At 35.5% G+C, this 23119-nt stretch overlaps 1 protein-coding gene and 2 long non-coding RNA genes across 8 annotated transcripts in view; 1 reads left to right on the plus strand and 2 right to left on the minus strand.

Annotated features, from left to right (window-relative positions):
- The window catches only part of LOC133529044 (uncharacterized protein CG3556), a 186881-nt gene that overhangs the window by 137213 nt on the left and 26549 nt on the right, over positions 1 to 23119 (plus strand). The gene's annotated exons all lie outside the window — the stretch shown is intronic.
- On the minus strand, positions 300 to 1325 carry LOC133529027 (uncharacterized). Its single transcript, XR_009801088.1, has 2 exons — positions 767 to 1325; positions 300 to 478 (listed from the first exon to the last, which is right to left on the minus strand). It is a non-coding gene; the product is annotated as an uncharacterized LOC133529027 (long non-coding RNA).
- LOC133528999 (uncharacterized) lies at positions 3406 to 4330 on the minus strand. Its single transcript, XR_009801086.1, has 2 exons — positions 3873 to 4330; positions 3406 to 3584 (listed from the first exon to the last, which is right to left on the minus strand). It is a non-coding gene; the product is annotated as an uncharacterized LOC133528999 (long non-coding RNA).

The following is a 23119-nucleotide window of genomic DNA, read 5'->3' on the forward strand; positions in this document are numbered from 1 at the left end:
AAAGGCCCTCAGATTGATTTTATTTGTTTTCCCCATACCAGTTTTTCAACAGCCCATGCATGTTTCATAAATGATTTATATCATGATCACCCCAATAAAGAAAAATTAAATAATAGTTGGAATAAACAAGTGAAGTCACCAGTATGACAGAAAATATAATAAGTAAGTAGGCACTTAAATATAATTGTGAAATAATATATTATATGTCAATGAGTTGTTGATTTCTCTCCGGATAACCTTTTGCCTCCATTAGTCACTACCTAAAAAGGATTTAGTGTAAGATAGAAAATAAAGTAAGATAAGGTAACTAAAAATGTATTTTATTATCAAAAATTAAATTCAGATATCATTTATAATACTTTATTTTTCGCAACAAGTTTTTCCAGTTAATCTAGTGTATGATTCTTTGATTTCTTGAATCGATTCACTTGTGTGTAACTTTCATCTTGTATTCCATATCAAATGGTGTATATCAAACCTGAAAAGAAAGTAACATGAAATTATTGTGAATAAAAATATATTGTGATCCGTTTCAACCATTGGCAAAAAGAAAATGCTTAGATCAAGCAGGTTTAAATTAAAGTACAAAAGTAACTTGAATATCTGCTACTAACAGAACTAACAGTTATGTATTATTGTGTCAACAATATATGTAATTGGAAATGTTGCCCCAACTGTCGGTATTTGTAGGTAGCGTAGGTAATTCCTTGTGCTTAGGGCTCTGAAAGTAGTTAGGGATACGTATTAAACGAATAAGATAACTTACCGGGCAATGCAGCTCCTTGTTTAATTCGGCTTTGCAGCTTGGAAAGCACTTGGCCACTGAACAATCGTAGTCAGCAGTTTCACTTTAAAGTGCCATGAAGATACATTGTTTTTAATATAATCATAAATATATAGAAGATTGGCATGGCATAACTTGTGTAGTATTTAGATTTAAAACCTGAAAAGAAACTAGTTCGCGCCTACAAAAGTTTTCTCGTTATTGAAAAATTTGACAACTCTGACATTTATGACTGGGTTGCTATATGAAAAAATAATTCTACCATAAAAATTTTGGTAGGAACGCGTTCATAGTATGGCCTCACGATTAGCGACGACATTCTGTTATTTTATAGTTGGTGCAACGCATTTTATTTAGCAATCGTTAAGACCCCCACGTAAGCGTTAAAATTTAGCGAACTGTGCTTACGTTAGCAGGTGGTTTGGTGCAACTGGCCCTTAACCGGTGGTAGAGCACTGGTTAACAGCAAAGTCGTTCGATAAATATGGCGGCGCTTTTTGGAAATCGTCCGTATTTCACGAATTTATGTTTGATTATTAAATAATTTGAGTAAAAAGTAATGTAAATTATTAAACATATATTTATAACAATAAAAAGGTGGAAATATCTAAACGCAAAAACGTGTGATAGTTGACATAATGGTTTTAAATGTCATTTTAGTTGCGAGACTACTTGTGTTTCATAAAATACATTAATTTGTTCCGGATATTCAAAGAAAAGGTGTGTTTAAATTGAAATCGAGTGCAGAATGAGTTTAAGTTGAGGATAAGACCAGATTGATGCTATCACAGGTTAACAAATACGTCCCATAAAGTGAAACTCGACGGCATGTAATGAACACTATTTATCGACAGACTGGTCATTAAAATCAATTTAAAACGCTCTCTGTTTATTGGAATCAAGATAAGAATGTTATATCCCTTGGAAATATTAGTGGACTAACTATGATATTCGAAAACAGCGAGATGACAACTATTAACGTATACAAAGTCGGCCTCTGAAAATCGTAACCCAGAAGAGAAGTGAACTATATTTATAACTATAAAATCACATAAAACAAGATGCTACATATGAAATCAAGTATTTTAGTGCGAAGAAAATGTATTGGACAATTACAGACCAGTCGGCATAATAGGTTATATATAAGTGGGCAAAATGTGTACCTAATGTAAAACTGATTATAATACTTCAATTCATACATACTTGCTTGTGTTTTATTTGCTTTTACAACATATCTTATTCATTAACCCTAGAAACAACAACTTTGCAAGTAATTAACTAAAACAGTTTTATTTATGGTGATATTTATATTTAAATTAATATTTATTATAATACAAAGTTACAATTAGATTTAACAATTAACAGCTCCAAAAATCTACATTTATTTAGAGTGTGGGCTACCTGGGTATCTCTTATCTTCAATTATTACATTATACCTATTATAGGGTCCAGTTAGGGTATTATAGGCACCCGTTAGCGACATGGCATGGCAGGGCGTCCTTCAGCATATTGCCGAGGCATCCCTACACATTGAGCTCTGCTTGTGAATGTCAAGGTATCCCTCTGGAATTTTCAGGTTTACCACAGTGTCTTAGAAATGCCAGACGTTCTTAGCATTTGTTTGTGTGAGGGATGCCTCGGCATGCCCTGACATACTTACCTTGATACTACGCCAAAGGATCTCTTACTGTGTCTATACAATAGTGGCCTCCGAGCCTAATAAAGTAATTCTTCTGGAAATATCGAATATACATGAGAACAACTGAGTAGTTTAATAGGTATAACCTGCGGTGGCAGCATGGTTCCATTTTTATCCACTTGTCACTATGCCTGTCACTTTTGCACATACATACTTGTTAGAACATGACAGGCATGGTGACAAATGATAAAGAGCTGACCATCTTAATTGTTTCCTTTCATACTGGATAACATTTATAAATATAACAGTCAATACCTGGGTTAGATAAAATATAATATGGCTTCCCTTCTGTCACTTGATTTTTACTTGTATTCAACCAGTCATACAGTGAAGTCGCATATAAATAAATTACAATGTAACAATTGTATGTAACCCTAGCCATGTATAGGAAATAACATAACAGTTAATTAGTAAAAATATAATCCATAGGTCTTAATTTGCAAAAGAGCATTACAACATACTTTAGAGAATGTGTAAACCCATTATTTTTAAACCTGACTACACATTTATTATACACACGACTGACTACTGACAATACCCTACCTACATATTAACCCACCAATCCCTATTCATCATCATTTAAAACCTAACATACCTAAATAGCTCTAAAATCAGTCATAATAAAAGGCCCTCAGATTGATTTTATTTGTTTTCCCCATACCAGTTTTTCAACAGCCCATGCATGTTTCATAAATGATTTATATCATGATCACCCCAATAAAGAAAAATTAAATAATAGTTGGAATAAACAAGTGAAGTCACCAGTATGACAGAAAATATAATAAGTAAGTAGGCACTTAAATATAATTGTGAAATAATATATTATATGTCAATGAGTTGTTGATTTCTCTCCGGATAACCTTTTACCTCCATTAGTCACTACCTAAAAAGGATTTAGTGTAAGATAGAAAATAAAGTAAGATAAGGTAACTAAAAATGTATTTTATTATCAAAAATTAAATTCAGATATCATTTATAATACTTTATTTTTCGCAACAAGTTTTTCCAGTTAATCTAGTGTATGATTCTTTGATTTCTTGAATCGATTCACTTGTGTGTAACTTTCATCTTGTATTCCATATCAAATGGTGTATATCAAACCTGAAAAGAAAGTAACATGAAATTATTGTGAATAAAAATATATTGTGATCCGTTTCAACCATTGGCAAAAAGAAAATGCTTAGATCAAGCAGGTTTAAATTAAAGTACAAAAGTAACTTGAATATCTGCTACTAACAGAACTAACAGTTATGTATTATTGTGTCAACAATATATGTAATTGGAAATGTTGCCCCAACTGTCGGTATTTGTAGGTAGCGTAGGTAATTCCTTGTGCTTAGGGCTCTGAAAGTAGTTAGGGATACGTATTAAACGAATAAGATAACTTACCGGGCAATGCAGCTCCTTGTTTAATTCGGCTTTGCAGCTTGGAAAGCACTTGGCCACTGAACAATCGTAGTCAGCAGTTTCACTTTAAAGTGCCATGAAGATACATTGTTTTTAATATAATCATAAATATATAGAAGATTGGCATGGCATAACTTGTGTAGTATTTAGATTTAAAACCTGAAAAGAAACTAGTTCGCGCCTACAAAAGTTTTCTCGTTATTGAAAAATTTGACAACTCTGACATTTATGACTGGGTTGCTATATGAAAAAATAATTCTACCATAAAAATTTTGGTAGGAACGCGTTCATAGTATGGCCTCACGATTAGCGACGACATTCTGTTATTTTATAGTTGGTGCAACGCATTTTATTTAGCAATCGTTAAGACCCCCACGTAAGCGTTAAAATTTAGCGAACTGTGCTTACGTTAGCAGGTGGTTTGGTGCAACTGGCCCTAAGTCGTACTAACCGGCCTCCACTGTACCTAGTAAAATAAAAATGACAGTTTGGAAAAAATCTCCTTATACTGGTCCACTTTAGGGTAGTGCGGTCGACTAGCAATTCGATTATGAATAGCCCAGCTTCCGTCCCTTTCCATCGTTACTCAAATGGACACGGATCGATGTGCCGTCTTTTTTTAATTATGCGACGGCGGCATTTGAATTCGGACTTTTTTCGTTTTATTTGAAAAGTTTGTACGGACGGGAGGATTGAGTTTTTATTCCATAGGGATCCCAAGAAAATATTAGATAGATTTGATATCGACTTACACAGAGTGTTCATTGTTTAATCCAAATTGCAAATGAAACCGTGAAAATCAGATTATTTTTATGGAAATATAATATAGATTTTGAATGTTAAAACACTGCAATATTAGATTCTTATGACCGTTATTCGTAAAAAAACGTCACACACAAGCCAACAACAGCATCTATATTTTTTATTTTTTTTTCCATGAAGAAATTTAATATTAATAACTCGATTCTTGTTTTATTTCATCTGTATTAAATTACAAGAAACATATTGGTGCCTACAAGTTAGGATACAAAACCGAAGCTTTTCGGTTTAAAAATCGACTGCAATGCAAAATAAATATCTATAATACTTTAATGTATTGTTATAATCTGCACAAGAGCTTATATTCCAGTACTTTCCGCGCTAGAATTATATAGGGGTTTGGATGGAAAATCCACAATAAGCGTTGAATGGAATACATAATAATACTGTTGAAAACCTGTAATCCTTCTCGTATTTTAACGTTGCTACTTACTTAAACTTACTATTTATGCGTAATTTTATTTACGTCCCGATATGTTTCGACGCGAGTCACACTGGTCTTGTCCACTTATAACTGATGTTCCAGCAAAATGTCAAAACAGACATTTGTGTAACTATCCGACGACCACGAGAAAAATGTTGTCTTCGAAACGTCGTCGGATGAAAATTATTCATACGCGACTGACTACCCGTTTTAGTGAACAACAATGATGTTTATTGCTCTCGTCCTAATTTATGTGTATGCAAAATTCTCATATTATTCATACTAAATTGTCTTTCACCTGTTAGCGTTTGATCCTTTCGCATTTTCTCAAAGGTTATCTGGAAGAGATCCCTTTTAGGGATAAGTTCGCCTTTGTCCATAACATGACACTCTTATTTTTGTTTTGTTTTGTCTGTTTCATATAAACCTCTTTATGTACAATAAAGTGACATACATACAAACTTCACGTCTACACCAAAAGAATAGAATAAGGGCCGATTTAGACGGCACGCGAACTCGCATGCGATTTTAGTTACATTGCGGACTATTGAGGTTACAACTAATTCGGCGACCGATCAAATACCGCAATGTAATGAAACTCGCATGCCAGTTCTCGCACCGTGTAAATGAGCCCTTAGGAATCGAAATCAAACGTTTTGGCACATTGTACGACAAGGTCAACACATTTTAGAAAAAGGTTACAATACTCGTACCATAATAGTTGACGACACGGTGTTATTTGCAACTTCGGGGTATGGCTAAATCAGTGATGGAAACTGAATGGCAAAGTAAATTTTCCATTCAATTTTTAGATTTTTCGTAAAAGTAATTAATAGCGTTGTTGTAATAAGGACATTATATTTAAATCCACCAAACAATTGAAAACTATGACATATCAATGACATTTCGAATGTCGATCGTCCGAGGTAGTACTTGCGTTTAGTAGAAAATCACAAGTGTTATGCTAAACACTAATCAAAACACAGCTAAACAGGCTCTAAGGCAAGTGTACACGCTGGTAGGGGCCTTATCAGATAAAAAATATATCATTGATTATTTCCAAAATGGAGTTAATTAGAATACCGCTTTCTTTGAGAAAGTTACTTAATTTAAGCTCAGGAATACATCATTGAAATTAACGGACCTTAAAAAGAACACCGTGTATAAGTATATCCTGTTTTTTCTTAGGAGTCTTAGGTATTGATAATATGTATCTCGCCTATAAGGAATTAAGGATGCAGTATTAAAATTAGCTATGGATCCCCTTAACTTTGCAATGTCTACAGAAAAGACGCGAAAGAGCTAAGCATACTATAAAATGTGTATGACCCAAACCAAACGTTAAACAGATATATATTTCTGTACTCAATCCTCCTTATCCCAAGATCCGGTAAGCTGTAATTTCACACCTGCCTGTATCTGTTCAATCTCTGAAATCTCTCCAAATCTCTAGAATCTCGGTCTCAGACTCGGTTCTCTGCGAGATTTATTAACGTTGTACTGGCGACAGAATGTAAAACAGTTGAGCTCCATAAACGGGTTTACCTTTAATGTTTGTAGAGGGATTTCTGATGCGTAGGAGACGTGCATGTAGGTATGGACCTTTATTTTTATACTTTATTGAATAAACCTGTGCTATATAATAATATGCTATGTTTTATTGTGTTGATTTGTGAATGGGTATAGTAAATTTGATAGAACCACAGAGAAATTTAAGTAAAAAAAGGGAGGTAACTCCGTACATCAGTTTTCTTACCAAAACGCGAGTTATTTCGTAGCCGACATCTAACGTCAAGTAGTGGATATATCAGTACCGCTACTTCACACTAGTTGTCACAAGGGTCGTGACTGCCGAAAAATGTATTGCCAAAACAATTTACAATTAATATTACAAGCAGAAGGAGTTGAAAATATAGTTCCAATTAATCTGGTTGTAGTATTAGCTGAAAATTGTTGAGCATTAGAGTTTTCGTTCGTTGCGACATCTATTGTCAACAGCAGTACTGATAAATTCCGCTACTTGACGCTAGATGTCGGCTAAGAAATAACTCGCGTTTTGGTAAGAAAACTGATGTACGGAGTTACCTCTCTTTCTTTACTTTTATTTCTCTATGATAGAACTGAATTAATGTTAGGAATATAACTCGATTTACAAGCTTTTTGCTGAATAGAATTTGTGCTGAAGCAAAGTTGCTAGATTCAGTTACGTATATACACACAGTTGTAGAAAACGAGCCTTGTAGAGAACAGTTGTAGAAAGCGCTGGTGGCCTAGCGGTGCGAGAGCGTGCACGTTTTTCGGAACTTACACTGAAAAAAATGAATAGCCGAACTGGTTTTGTAACTTTACTAAATAACTAAACTACGGTTATAAGAAAATAAACTTTGCATAAATTTACAAAACTATTTTGTAGTGTATAATAAATACCTGAACACTGATAGCCAAACACGGTTTTGTAACATATAACACATAGTTCGCAAGTCCCAATTTTTGTGTAAACAGTAACCAAAATGTTTGTTACAGTTATGCAAACATTTCTGGTTAAAGACATTTATTTACTCAAAAGAAATTTACATTTCACTTAATGAGTAGGTTGTTTACAATATTAGACACAATAAATAGTTATAATGTTTCTATATTATTATTCTATATTAATATTTCTTTCAGTGTATGTACGAATTATCATTTGACATTTACCAGTCACTTTTCGGTGAAGGAAAACATCGTGAGGAAACCGGACTCATCACAATAAGGCCTAGTTTACCCTCTGGGTTGTAAGGTCAGGTGGCAGTCGCTTCCGTAATAACTAGAGCCTACGCCAATTCTAAGGATTAGTTGCCAAGCGGACCCCAGGCCCCCATGAGCCGTGGCAAAAATGTCGGCACAACGCGAGGAAGAAGATGTCCTCATTTGTAGAAAACATGCGTACAACTTTTAAATTTCAAGCTTCTCAAAACTTATCAAGTTCTACGTACGGAGTCAGTCCGGTTTTTTATTTACCAACTTATTTTCCTTTTTGCATTCAACGACATCCTTAAAAAATGTATACCGCAGAACGCAGACAACTCGACTACCGAATAAAAACTGATTTAATTCTGCTCGCCACGTGGCGCATGCATAATGTAAATGCGGTAGTTGCCGGCAATGTTTTCACTAGGTACAGTTGAGTTCATAAATATATGAGCAAATCCAAGGCTTAAAAAATAAATAAGCATAGAAAAGTACATATGTTATTTTTAAATATTATTGGACATTATTTACACAAATTGACTAAGTCCCACAATAAGCTCAATAAGGCTTGTGTTGTGGGTACTTAGACAACGATATAATATAATATATAAATTTATATATACGAGTACATCGAAAACACCCATGACTCAAGAACAAATATCTGTGCTCATTACACAAATAAATGCCTTTACCAGGATTTGAACCCGGGATCATCAGCTTCATAGGCAAGATCACTACCCACTAGGTCAGACAGGTCGTTAAAAATAAAAATAAGTTTTTGACAAAAAATTCACTTTGATAGAATCTTTTATTGCTGTCTGTACTTTTCTTTCCACAGGCAACTAATACTCATCGAAACAATTCGAACAACCCCAAACACAATCAGGTTACGTTGATTTATCACAGAGTCCCAATGGCTACCTCCTGTCTCGATTATCAGATCAGCTCGATGGTACCATAATATTGCATTGTCTCCCAACTTAGTGCAAATTTTAAACTTCTCTGAAAACTGGAAACGAGTCAAATATAACTTGCAAGATTTGACCCGTACAAACATAGTTACATAGGTACAATTTACATACATACATTGCAAGATTTACAAGTTAAATAGAAGCATGTAAATAGATAAAAGCTTGTAGCGCCGACTACTGCTTCTATGCTTTTATTTCAACGCTCATCTACTACGGTGAGACCTGGTTACTTAATTGGGAAACGCAACCAATGTTGCAACCAAGTGGCCAATCCCAATCCCGCTCTAGCATTGTACCGAGGAGAAGTTTGCGAAGTTGCCGAATTTCTGTTTTCAGTAAATCTGGACCCGCTGCACATTAATTATTGTTATTATTTTAGAGGTATAAATTGTTATTGGCATGAATATTTAATATTTTAATTTAATCTTCAGTAACTATTCATTTACTATATTATTAGTTTTTTTTAATACCTATTTATATTACTATATAAACCTGTTTATTAATATTTATATGTCACTCCCCAAGGCCTTGGTAGAATAACAGCGTTGCAATTTGCCTCGTTTGCGAATAGCAACAATATGCTGAGACAGGGTCTTTTCCCTACTGCACACATTGCTGGACCCAAGTGTGTAATTTTCGGATTTTAATGTGTACATAATTTATATCTGTTGTTTTTTTTTGTTTTTGTTTTGTTGTTCTTATCGTTATCTTTCTATCTTATTTCTTTCATCTTCTTGTCCTGTGTATGTGTGCTTTATGGAATAAAAGTCATTTCTTCTATTTCTTCTTTCTTCTAATTTCAATTTAGCGCATGTAACTCCTCTGGAGTTGCAGGCGTACATAGTCTACGGATACTGCTTACCATCAGGCGGGCCGTATGCTTGTTAGCCACTGACGTAGTATAAAAAAAAGAAAAAAAAAAACAATTTAGCAAACAATGAAAACATGTCAAGACATAGATATTTCTACTGCCTGTCTAATTAATATGTGATAACATTCAGCTAATACTTTTTTGAAAAATTCCCACAAGAAAAATTCTAAGTGGAAACTTTCAAGCATTAAATTCTCGTATAACTTTCCTGAAACTTGCGAGAATTTAACTGCTGTTTTGAGAATAACTGAAATTTTGTAACCTCTTCAAATGGACTTTTCCTCCATTTTGTCACTCAAATACATCGCATCAAAGACATAATTTAAATAGCGGTAATATTCTAACATGGCTTAAACCTTTAGTCGCTTAGTCTGGAGGCCTAGCCAAGATGCCAAACGTTTGCGCCGTAGCGAACGAAACGCTAATGTCTCTATATCCCACTAATATGGAAGAATGATAGAGAGGAGAGACATTACCGTTTCGTTCGCTATGGCGCGATCGATTGGCATCTTGGCTAGGCCTTCTGATCCGCTTTTTGGTGCTGACTGTACCTCAATGGTGTACTCGTGCGATATGATTGCGGCCCCGAACGCGGAACAAAGGCCGCACTTGACACAGTTGCGGCCGCGGTGCGAGCGCACAATGCAATACAACTCAGTTATAACTTCACTTTAGTTTTTAATGTACCTTAGTAAGCAATGTGCACGTTGTTAGAATATTCTTAAAAATACAGGAAGGTTCTCGGAAGTTTCTGGAAACTTACATCAGAATTTAAAGCAAGTTGCTATTCAGAAAGTATTTTGTAGGAATTTTTCAAAAACTATTATTAAGAATATATTATTATATTTATATCAGAATAATATATTAGACAGGCAAAGGATATGTCAATAAATCCTGTATCTATTAAGATCTTGAAATTTTTTCATTATTTGCTAAAATAAAATATCTGATTTTTCTCATAGAAATTTGGCTACTTCGGAAACTTCTCCTTGACACTCTATATTTATACTGTTTTTATAAATATTGAATTCTAACAAAATTTTGGTGGTAACTACTGGGAAAAAAATCCCACCAAATAACCCCTGGGAAAAAAATCCCAGTAGTTAAAAATCGAGTAGGTGGTAATAAATCGGATAACACGAATTATAGTCGGTTATCAAAGGTAATTTTATGCTCATGGTGTCATTTTCAGGCATTTTCTGGTATTGTGAAGGATTCCTAATTGTATAATTCATAATATTGTTCATATATCTATATAGTTATTTGTATTTATATTGTACATATGTATATGTTTCTTGATGTGTTTGCATATATGTATGTGTATAATTTAGCTTTGCGTTTTGTATTTTTAGTAGTAATAACAGTAGCACTGCCTACAATATCTCTGCTTTTCCTTAAGGTTGACTGGTAGAGAATGCTCTTAGCATTAAGTCCGCCTTTTGTACTATAAGTTTTTATTTTGTGCAATAAAGATAAAATAAATAAATAGGATGTCGGTTGAATTGTTTAAATTTTATTATCATAATAGCAGAAACGCTTTATACCTAGGAAAAGTTACATTTTGTTGTATAACTGCACAAGTTAACAGCTATGCAGTACGAAAAGCAAGTAGTAAATAACTAGTAATCGAAACTCGCCAGCGCCGTGTAACAAAGCTTGCTTAGCTTGGAGCGTCGTCAAAGTTACTTTAGTGGAAGTTACAAACTTTGAATAGTATCAGCTCGAATGGCTCAATATCTTAAGACTCATTAGCACAACTACTTAAGAGGCTGTCAATACCTAAAGCGCGCACACTGTCTATTTGTATCGGAATAAATGAGATAGCACTGTCGCATGTTACTGGGCCTGGGCAAGGGAATAATAAGAAAAATATTTAAATATAAAAAGTGGATTATTAGTGTAATATTTTACTCAACAGCGGTTTAGATATAAATGTTTTGAAATTGTGATTTTAATTGCAGACCCATAAGTCAAAACAATAAAGACATAAAACCGTTTAATTGTGATTTTAAGACTAATCTTTGCAATTATTTTCTATAGAGCCGATTTAGTTCATTCATGTATGGAGTACAACCACGGTCTTTGAAATATAATTAATATGAACATATATTTTTCTTACTTGACTAAAACAAATAGTCTTTCTTAAAAAATTGTTTAAGTAACATCAATTTCAAGGACATTGGGTGTTGACAGCCTCTTAACACTCCATTAATTTCAATTTACTTCCGTTAATTTCAAGGCTGCATCCCTGAGCTTAAATTAAGTAAATTTCTCAAAGACGCCGGTATTCTAATTAACTCCATTTCGGTGTTAATCAATAATTAATTTTTATCTTATAAGGCCCTCACGAGCGTGTACACTTGCATTAGGGCCTGTTTACATATTGATTAGTGTTCAGTACAAGTCCATACATTTGCTCCTAAATGTAAAGTATTATCTCGGAAGATTGATGTTCGAAATGACAGTTTTCAATTGTTTGGTTGAGATAAATGTAATGCCCGTGTTACAACAATGTTATATGCAACATTTAATTAATTTTTATCAAAATAAAAATAATTAAAAAATTGCAAAAAAAAATATTTTTGCAAATTAATTATGCCATTTCGTTTCCTTAAACTTACTTACCGATACCCCGAAGTTAACGGAATTCAATAAAAACCCGGTGTATATGTATTGTGTACAATACGGGGTCTTCTTTCCATCTATAAGTATATTCGAAGTTTTGTATAAAATTGTACTTTGATAGCAGTATACAGCATTTCTAATTTCGTATGTATGTATATCCCTAGCTGTCCCGTACCTTATAAATGTGTGGTTTCAAAACCACTCTGGTTAGGTTATATTTAAAAATAGCTCAATCAATACTTCATAACAGTGAATCCGTGCCATGGGCTCATTCGCTCAGTTGCATTTACCCCGTTCCATGGCGATGCTTTTCTTATATTTTAAATAAATAAAATATGAGGGGTATTTAGGAATTATCTTTATGGCAACAATGGTCTTACTTTGATATGCGTTTGATTTTATATAACTATAGTATTTTTCAAATGTGAGATTGAAGACCCTAGTGGCTGAATCTAACATCATGGGAGAAAGTAAAGCCCACAGACTCCGTTGGTTGGGCCACCTTGAGAGAATGGACGAAGATCGGAACGTAAAAAGAGCGTACCTGGGTCGCCTAGCAGGAGGACGTCCTATCGGACGCCCTAGGTATCGCTGGAGCGACATGGTGGAGGCGGATCTGCGCGAGCTTCGAGTCGACAATTGGCGAGAGGTCGCACAGGACCGAGAAAAGTGGCGCTGTCTTGTGTCGGAGGCCAAGTCTCATTTTGGGTCGCTGAGCCAACGGAGTAAGTAACGTAATGCTGATAGATACTCTCAATACAATTTTGCGACATTCAGCGTTTTTAGGTTATTAAATCTTTTTAAGGGAGAAACGAAATGTTTCAGGTGCAGTTCTCTTCTTCTTTTCCTTTGCCTGTATCCCATAATTTGAGGTCGGCTCTCCTCGTTCGCATGCGCCAGGATCGTCTGTCCTGGGTTGTCTGTGGATTTAATTGGGCTCGTTCTAAATCCTTTGACACGGTGGACCACCAGGTAGCAGGCCGGCGACCTGGTCCTCTTTTGGTCTCCTGTAGGGCCAGCGCCTTTTTCACGACATGGTTTCAGGTGCATTTATGAGATACAAAATACCAACTAATATTTGCAAAGTCAATTTAAGGATTAAAAATTTCATTGAATGCATGCCAAGCAGAAATTGAAATTGAAATCTTTATTGTCATATTCTGAGTTACAATGATCTTAAAATTATGTCAGGGTAGAATCATCACAATCAACCGCGATGCGGCGTACAATGTTAATACTAAAACTAATCTTACAGCTAAATAATTATACAAATATTACATGTGATGCGAATAAAATGATTGGTACTGTGTCAATAGGTAAATTAATAAATAATATGTCATACTAACTCGACGGCATAAAGTGGTCACTTATCTTATAGTAAGCTTTGTCTAAGCACCATTTATAAAGTTTACGTCCGAATTCAGGTAGTTAAAGTATTTAAGGTTTCTTTTTTTATCGTAAAATGGTCCTATTTTGTCCTAAGTTATTTACTTACATATAACATATAGATATAATATTTGAATACATTAAACCTTAAGGACCTGTTTCACAATGTCCAAGTAAAGTTCTGAATAAGCTACGTGCCACTTCTCTGATGAATATAAACTCATCGTTGGTGTTTCACAATCTTTAAATAAGCTTTCACAACTTAAGGTAGATCTATTTGGCTGTTAATTTGTTAATTAGCTATCCAATACTTTAATCAGACTTTGTGAAACAGGCCCTTAATCATTTTAAGAATCGGATCATAATTACCCATAAGTAGGGTCTGCAACCCGAATCCGAAATGTATGAAATTATCCGGATCTGGATCCGGATTCACGGACCTTACCATACATTTCAGATCCGTCGTGCAAACCATGCCAACAAGGGAATCTATGAAGGACCCTTTTACGGTACTGATTACCGGCATTGAAAGTTAAATCAAAGCTTTAAAAAAATATAAAATGCACACAGGATCGCAACTAGCAAACTTAGACTGACGTATGTTAACGGCACCAATCATGGGACATTTAAGAGAAAATTGGGAATATTTTTGATATTTCACCGATATCTGTAAAATTTCTACCGCTTTATGCTTTAAAAGTTGAATGTCCAATTCGTCCTTTATGTTTTCTATGTATTGAATGAAAGCTACTACAATTGGTTTCAATATTATTAACCAATTAAAACTATGATTTTTTGCTCCAGTCATGGGATGTATGGCGCCATTAATTATCAAACTAACAAATATCAATGAAAAATTAAACTTAAGCAGCTCTTTGGCTCTTGTTTATGGTAAAATTCTTGTTTTACAGGATTTGTCTATACCATCCCATTACTGGTGCCTGTTCCATTATAGGGGTATTTACTATAGGTAGAGGTACACGGTGTAAACAGCATCTGCATATCAAACGCGAACTGTCAATGTTATTGCGAGTCGTAGTGTCTGAACACTACACGGGCCGCGGAGCGAGCTGGAATTCGATTGAGGTTACCAGCGAAGCTCTCGGTACATTTTGACTTCATTCATTCCCTTTTAGAGATTTCACCGATCATCTCTTAAATGGTTTCTATTTTAAAGGTGACTGAAACTTATGTGACATCACTGACAGTTATCCTTATCTAAAAATATCCCGCGGGCAGCTTTAAATATTACCCTATGGAAGGTAGAGTTTATGAATAGAATCTTCATATACCAAATGTGTCCGACAAAAGACCATAAATAGGTGACGCTACAATACCTAGAATACTTGAGAAAAAAATCTAATCATAGACAGCGCACTTCACTCCGTCAATAACGCCTAAGTTCTTAGCTATTCTAGCGCTACTCTGGAGAGTACTAGTCTTCCTTATATTAGCCAATACACACCTTTTCGCCATTAAAAAAGTTGTCATTGGACAACAAAAAATCAGGGGTATTATGCAATGTTTTGCCGTCAGAGATCAACACTAGTTTAAGCCATAGAGTAACTTAATCATAGGATGGATTGGGCATAAGTGGTGGGGGAACGGACAGAACGGGATAGTCTTATGTATCTTTCAGTAGGAGTAGCAGAGAAAGCGCTATGTTTGTCCTTGTCATAGTCTCATTTAGTTCTTTCTGCCTACTTCTAAAAAGTCCTAAGTGACGTAGACGTTTTTTGTTGCCCACCGTTTTTTATGGTTGGGTAACAACGAACCCGACTAAATTACGTAGGTTGTTTTTGGTATGTTGTCAGGAATGTTAAAACGTGTTTTTAATTTTGTCGTATTGCGTATGTTCTGTCCCTCACGGGTGGACGCGGTATAGCATATCTAAAAACGATTATATATCATCGTCTATTTTATTAATGTTAATATACAACACAAGCCTTATTGAACTTTTTGTGGGACTAAGTACGTCTTTGTCACGTAAATATCGTCGCTATACCCACTCAAACCCGTATCTGATATACGTATCTAATATATAGATACGAGGTTGAGTGAGTATAGCGACGATATTCGCTAGCGTGAGCGATGGCATATTAGTGCAAGCGAGATGTAATAGCGTAAGTTATGCAGACGTTACTTAATATATGAATTTTTTTGCTAATATTTAATCTTTTTATTTGTAAATATTTAAAAACAGGAATAACTAAGTAAAACCTAAATTAAAATTACTATACCTACAAACATATTAGAAGTTTCCAAAATTTTTAAAAGTTAAAATTTCGCAACATTTGAAACTTTCGATTCGACTCATAATTATAATTGTGGATTTCCGTCCCGTTTCTATAGCATTTTGCACATCAAACGCGAACTTTGTCAATGTTTCTGGTGACGTGGGGTTCTATTTAGGATTTAATACATTTACCGTTGAGTGAACTTTTGCAGAGGTTTAGCCATATGTACATAGAAGTACCTAGTCGTCAATAGCAGTTTACATAATAACTCACATTTTATTTGTAGTTTTAATTATCATATTACTTGACTTGTAATAAAAAAAATATAGGACATTCCTTCACAAATTGATTAAGGCCCACAGTAAACTTAAGGACGCTTATGTATTGTGGGACCTCGGATAACGATATGAATACTTAAATACCTATATAGAAAACACCCATGACTCATGAAATATCCAGAATATTCGAATCCAGAACCAACGCAACGGCTTCATTCATAGGCAGGGTCATTACCGACTCGGCCAGACCGGGCCGGGATTTATTTTACATATCTGTCTTTGGTTCACAGACACATATACCTATGGAACAAATTTTAACTTCATTAATCCAGTAGTTTCAAAACAAATAGGTTGTGACACTTGTGACAGACGGATAGACGCACGAGTGATCCTATAGGGTTCCGTTGTTTCCTTTTGAGGCACGAAACCCTATATAAACACAAGTTTATTAAGGCACATCATAACAAAATATTACTTTAATAAATTTACGTCTACCGAGAAAGCCAACTACATCTAAAGACAAACTGAACGAAAACCTAACGGAAAAGGGAAAATTGTTGTCGGGTCGCAAACAAAACATGGTGTTTTAATAAAACGTGTTTGTATCGCGGTGATTGATGTGGTAGGGGGCTGGAGGGGGGGCGAGGGGCAGGGATTGCGATCGGTCATTCGCGATCGCTTCAAGATTTATTACTTGGGACAAAGTGGACTGCCGGTAAACAAGATGTTGAATAGAGTAATTGAGAAAACTTTTTTATTGGAACCTTTTTTCTAACCTACATCCTGAATATGAAAAAATTGGATTTTATACCTACCTGTCACGGCGAATAATTGTCCATAATTATGATATGACTCATATATGTATATGAGATATGACTCATATATGACATGTATATGAGTTATGACATTTGACGCAACGCACTTTTGAGTCGTGACATATAGACACGTGGTCGTGACATATAGACACGTGGTCGTGACATATAGACACGTGGTCGTGACATATAGACACGTGGTCGTGACATATAGACACGTGGTCGTGACATGGTCGTGACATTCTTAATTAGTTTGATTAATTTAGAGGCATATGCACTCTTTAGATATGCATTTTTATTCTTCTTCTTTGTCGTTGTACTCTTTTGCAGAGTGTCGTGGTCGACTGCTGACATCATTTAATTAGCTATAGATCGTTTACCATTATTGCCCGACTGCCAAAGCAAAAAAATGTTTTTCGCGTGTATGTTATTGTTTTATTGTAATTAAACGATTCTGATTTAGAAAATACTGATAAAAATAAACGTAAGACGAAAATGTTTTAGTATACTGTGACTAAAAAAATGAAGCATAATATTTAAAAGTATATCCATAATTCGTGTCAAGAAGGTCCAATGCCTAATAAAACCAGCATCCGGTTCAAATTTAATAACTTATAGATCGCGTCATTCCCGAAGACGCGTGCCTTGACTCGTATTGTCATGTTATTAAAGGTTCGATTTGACAAATCTGCGCGTCATCGTGAATGACACGATACGGTTTTGATCTTATTTTGATATGACCTTGAAGATCGCCCACTCTAATTGGTCCTTGTGAAATGAAGTGAAATTCGTGCGTGTGATGCGCGCCAATCACCAAACGATCGTCAAGGTCATATTAAAATATGTCAAAACCAGCTCGAACCAATATAAAATGATGATATTTGATATGATATTATTTAAGATACAATTTTACATTACAGCTAAGGGGTGCCAATGCGCTATTGTTTCCTATAAAGTTTTAAGTTATAATGTATTGTTTGTCCACTTTTTCGTTAGTCATAATTTGGTTTTTCTCAGAAACGCGTAACTTTTCAGGATTGCCATGAAACAAACCTAACCTAACCTAACCTATCCATAGGATAAACTAAGGAAATTCCTTAAAAAGTTTTTTAAAAGTTAACGGTTTTAGAGTTATGACTAATGATAACCTGACTATCATTACATTATGAATTTCAATAATTATGTCAAACAAAGGGGTCCCGCTATTAAATTAGGTAGGTATTAATAAAGCTATAAGCTATAGGTAAAATTATACGATAAATATGACAATAATTAATAAGCTACCTATGTTAATTCACAAAGACGTAAATAATCTTTAAAAGTTTATGATTTTTGTCGGCAAACAAGTCGTAGTCTGGTACAAAAAATATAACGGAGTATCCGGGAACGACCTTTAAATATATAATCGACCTTCCGATGATGGAGAGGCAAAGTTTTTTAGCTTTTGAACAAACAACAAATATACTCAGAAAACATAGCATCGTTAACAAAATTCATGCATTTTAATCTTGAAATTAGCTCAAAGTGAAAAACTTAAGAAGCCCTGCTCAGTATCACTAAAAATCCTTATCTAGAACTCCTCAAAGTGAACATAGTTAAAAATTCATGGATAATCCCGGCATTTAACTTTCCACTTGCCTTCCAGTAGCTCGCGCGAGTAGCTAAACTTTTAAACTGGCCAAGTTACTATAAGGCAAGTTGGGTATTATTTTTTAATTTGACTTAGAACCACAGGATCAAAGAAACTTGGGTAAATACGTTTGCAGGAATAATTCATGAAGGTATTCGTTAGGCTTTTTGGTCCTTTGAGGGAAGTATTTATAAGAAAATCCCTCAGATTTTGTATAATGTAATGGAAAAGAGCATTGGTCATGGATTTATTATTAAGAAAATAGGGTTTCTCGTTTGTTTGATGTAGTTTATCATGTTGCCTGTTCTAATATTTCCCGAAAAAATATAACCGACGAAAACATGACCGTCCGGAAATAGTATTTTACAGTACATATGGTACTACTTTACCGCACTAGTGCGAAAATTAGCATATTACGTTACTGTGTCGAACATTTAAAGGGCCATATGTACTGTAAAACGTTGTACGATACATGTGCGAATAGGTAATTCGCCACTCGTGTCGATTTAAAACACTCCCTTCGGTCGTGTTTTAATTTATTGCCACTCGTTTCGAATTTCCTATTTTTCGCACTTGTATCGTAATGTACTATTATACAATCGTGATATAATAGAGAGCTTTTCAAACGAGTACCGTGTTTAGGCAACGACACCGCCCGTTTAGTCTTTTGGGAACGCGGTGGCACGTGATTGGTTTTTTTTTATTGTTGACTACCACGTATATCCAAATGAATCTTATAGTGAAGTTGGGAACATATGAAAAGTATGCAATTATAATTTAGTATACGAAATCTTAACTAAACAATCTAATTTAATATAATATGTATTGTTTTTGTGCGATGGCCAAGTCAATTTGTTTATTTAAAACATAATTATTTTTTAAATATTGATATGGTCACTTATAATATGTTGTTAGATTAGCTCAGTGGTGGGCAACTTTTGTCCATGAGGGGCCAGAAAATTAAAAAAAAACCGAGGCGAGTCGGAACTGCAGAAAAAAAGCATTTTGGTTTGAAACCGTTACGTCGTGCGACTTACTAATTATTTCAGGCTTCTAGTTTTATCCACAACGAAGTTATAAGGGGGTCGAAGGCATGTTTCATAATTAAAAAAAAGATAAGGTAGGTATAGGTAGTTGGGGATGGGTGGCAAAGATAGAATATTTTAGAATATTATTTACGAGAACTTTATATTAGAATGAACCACAAAAAAAAATTGGAAAATAAACTTATCGTTTCTCCTCCGAACTCTTGATATTTAAATGAAAGGATAAAACTCCGAACTCTGCAACAAGCTCGCGAAGGGTGCTCTATTAGTCTCTGGCCCGAGTGCCAATTAGCATCCAGCGGTGATCTGTGCAGGCGTCTAATGATCATCGGCCGATACTTCAGTTTTCTACAGAATTGCGTGATCACCCATCATAAAAAAAACCGGACGAATGCGAGTCGGACTCGGCCACCGAGGCTTCCGTACTTTTTAGTATTTGTTGTTATAGCGGCAACAGAAATACATCATCTGTGAAAATTTCAACTGTCTAACTATCACGATTTATGAGATACAGCCTGGTGACTGACGGACAGACGGACGGACAGCGGAGTCTTAATAATACAGTCCCGTTTTACCCTTGGGTACGGAACCCTAAAAACGAAATGTTAGATGCCTCAGCCCGGACCCGGACCGTTCTAGCAAGATATTCATTAACCCGCAATGCAAATTTATAGTGTTATTTTAATCATTTAATAAATAAATCTATAGCCTTACCTCGACTGCCTTAGCAGAGTCAAACTGACATACTCTTATTCACTTTTTCGCACTAAGTTACGCACACGCTAGCGAATATGACAATGTCCAACTGGTGGTAGCCTTACTGTCCTTGCATGTCGGTGTTTACTGGTGTATTTTTTTACTATGTTGGTGGCAAACATGCATACGGCCTGCCTGATGGTAAGCAGTCTCCGTAGCCTCTGGACGCCTGCAACTCCAGAGTTACATGTCCGTTGCCGACCCTCGTCGAGCTCTGGCAACCTTATTCACCGGCAGGAACACAACACTATGAGTAGGGTCTAGTGTTATTTGTTTATTTCTTATCAGGAATTTATATCTTATAATTAAATGTTCCATGATAAATCAATGCTGCAATTTGCAATAACCATTTATAATAACCAATAACCATGTAAATGCCCAATGGATATAATCTAAATCAAAACAGTAGAATACTGATATCAATACGAGTAGGTATAGCACCCATTCCTCTTCCAATACCTACACAGCGTGTGATGGATAGCCCGTATCGGACACCTGAATGCTGACCGATGGACATGCATCCATCTCGTCCCAAATTTGGCACAAACTGTACCATTCTCGACACAGTTACGCACCATTCGTGAGCTGTATTGCAATGACATAAGGTTTAAGAATGGTTAGTGTGTTGCTGTTTGTAGCGGGTTCAGGGGTAAGAGAAATAAAGGATTTAATCGTATGCGTTTCCCGGGGTAAGTCTATGTAACACGGACCTTTGTTAAATTCAATCGGGAGAATGTTTACACGGCATTTTTTACTTAAGCCCGCTCCACATTCTCGACAAAACTACACGAGACTTACCGAATACGAGAATGTGGAGTGAGTATTCGCCTATGTTCGTATTGTCTCGCTTATGTTCGTGTTGTCGCCGTTTCGTGTCGGTAAAAAGGCCAAACATTAAAGTGCTTTCGTGAAGTTTCGTGTTTGCGTGAAAACTAACGCTCCACACTCTCGCTGTTTTGGAATAAAAGAAATTACTAAAGGCAGATAATTTGTTTTACCTTATTCTGTTGCGATGTATATCATCATCCAATACCTTCGCCTATTCCACCGTTGTTTGATAACTTTTTTTCAATGATCAGTAAGTAATACAGCGCATAATACTGCAGCGACAGAAATTTCGACTATCTTGGATGAAAATCAAACTTCAACTGCGCAAGGCAAGAATGTAGTGGGACATTCTCGGTTTCGTCCGATCTCGGCAAATACCTCTACAAAACCGGTCTCGTGTAGTTTTGTCGAGAATGTGGAGCTGGCTTTAGATTTGCCAATATCTTAGGGCTTGGTATACTTGAGTGACTTTATGATGACTGACTATACTTAGCATAGGCGCATGTCATACTGAACAATTTTTACTATGGGGTAAACCAAAAAAAAACATACAACCGAATGGAGAACTTCCTCCTATGAAATCTTAAAGTCGGTTAAAAATCGAAAAAAATCAAACAAAGCTATGGTTAATACATATAAAATTATGTAAAAATATTCACTATAATATCAATATCCAGAGAGTAAATGGGTACTACGTTTGCATGTAGAAGCCGTTCTCCACTATCCTCTTAAATACAATGGAATCCTTAGTATAATACCAATTGAACTGCCATTAACAGTGATTATAACTGAGATTTAACTTTCCCACGCCATTTCCAACGGCCATTTTGGAAATAATTCTACGGAAACACGTCTTGGTTTTATAATTGCTCCGTGCTTCAAGCGCTCGAAAATCGAAATTCAAAGAAAATCTACGTCCATCTCTATCACTCTTGTGTTATTGGAGTAACAAGGACGTAGATAGACTATTTTCGAATTTCGCTTGCGGTAGGTCGACGCGATCCGTACGTGCTGGCCGCATCTGGCCCTGTCGTCGGCAACGCTTACACCACTTTGTTACAAGCCAGTATAAGCTTTTCGCATTATTTTTCATTTCATCGGATATTGGTACGCCGGGGCAGGGAAAATAGTAGAAAACGGTTACTTACCCTTCCTTCATTATTAATGACTAGCGACCCGCTCGACTTCGCATAGGTAAACCTTAACAAATTATACACCTAAACCTTCCTCCACTCTATTGATAGGTGGAAACTGCATGAAAATCCGTTCAGTAGTTTTTGAGTTTATCGCAAACATACAGACAGACACGGCGGGGAACTCTGTTTTATAAGGTGTTAGTGAAATATTAAAGATGTCATTTCAAACAGTGACCTCGAAGCTCTAGAATTAGATCGCGAATCTAGAATTAGCATCGTTAGAAATATCGTAGATAGATCTTATTGGGATCACAGCGGAATCGAAATAAACGTCAATTTTGACATGTCGTTTAGTTATCGATCTTTTAAGGATCTTTCTAAGATCTTAAACGTGTCTTAATCTTTCTTCGAATCGGGCCGTAAATCTGCCTATCGCGATGCGCCATTAGCACGGTTGGTAAGCCGTAATCCTGCCCGGTCTTACTGTTCACGGTGCAAGTAATGGTTATAACCGTAACAAATAGAATCAGGTGTTACATTGCGGAAATCCATATTATTAAAACAAAAAATGCTAAAGAAAAGACAACGTGCTACCGACGACTGAAACGATGTTTGACTTTTCAGTCGACGGACTTCGGATCGTTAACATCTCCTGAGGATGCCTCGTAGAGAGGCGAAAT

The sequence above is a fragment of the Cydia pomonella genome, chromosome 20 (genome assembly GCF_033807575.1).
Source record: "Cydia pomonella isolate Wapato2018A chromosome 20, ilCydPomo1, whole genome shotgun sequence".
Classification (NCBI taxonomy): domain Eukaryota; kingdom Metazoa; phylum Arthropoda; class Insecta; order Lepidoptera; family Tortricidae; genus Cydia; species Cydia pomonella.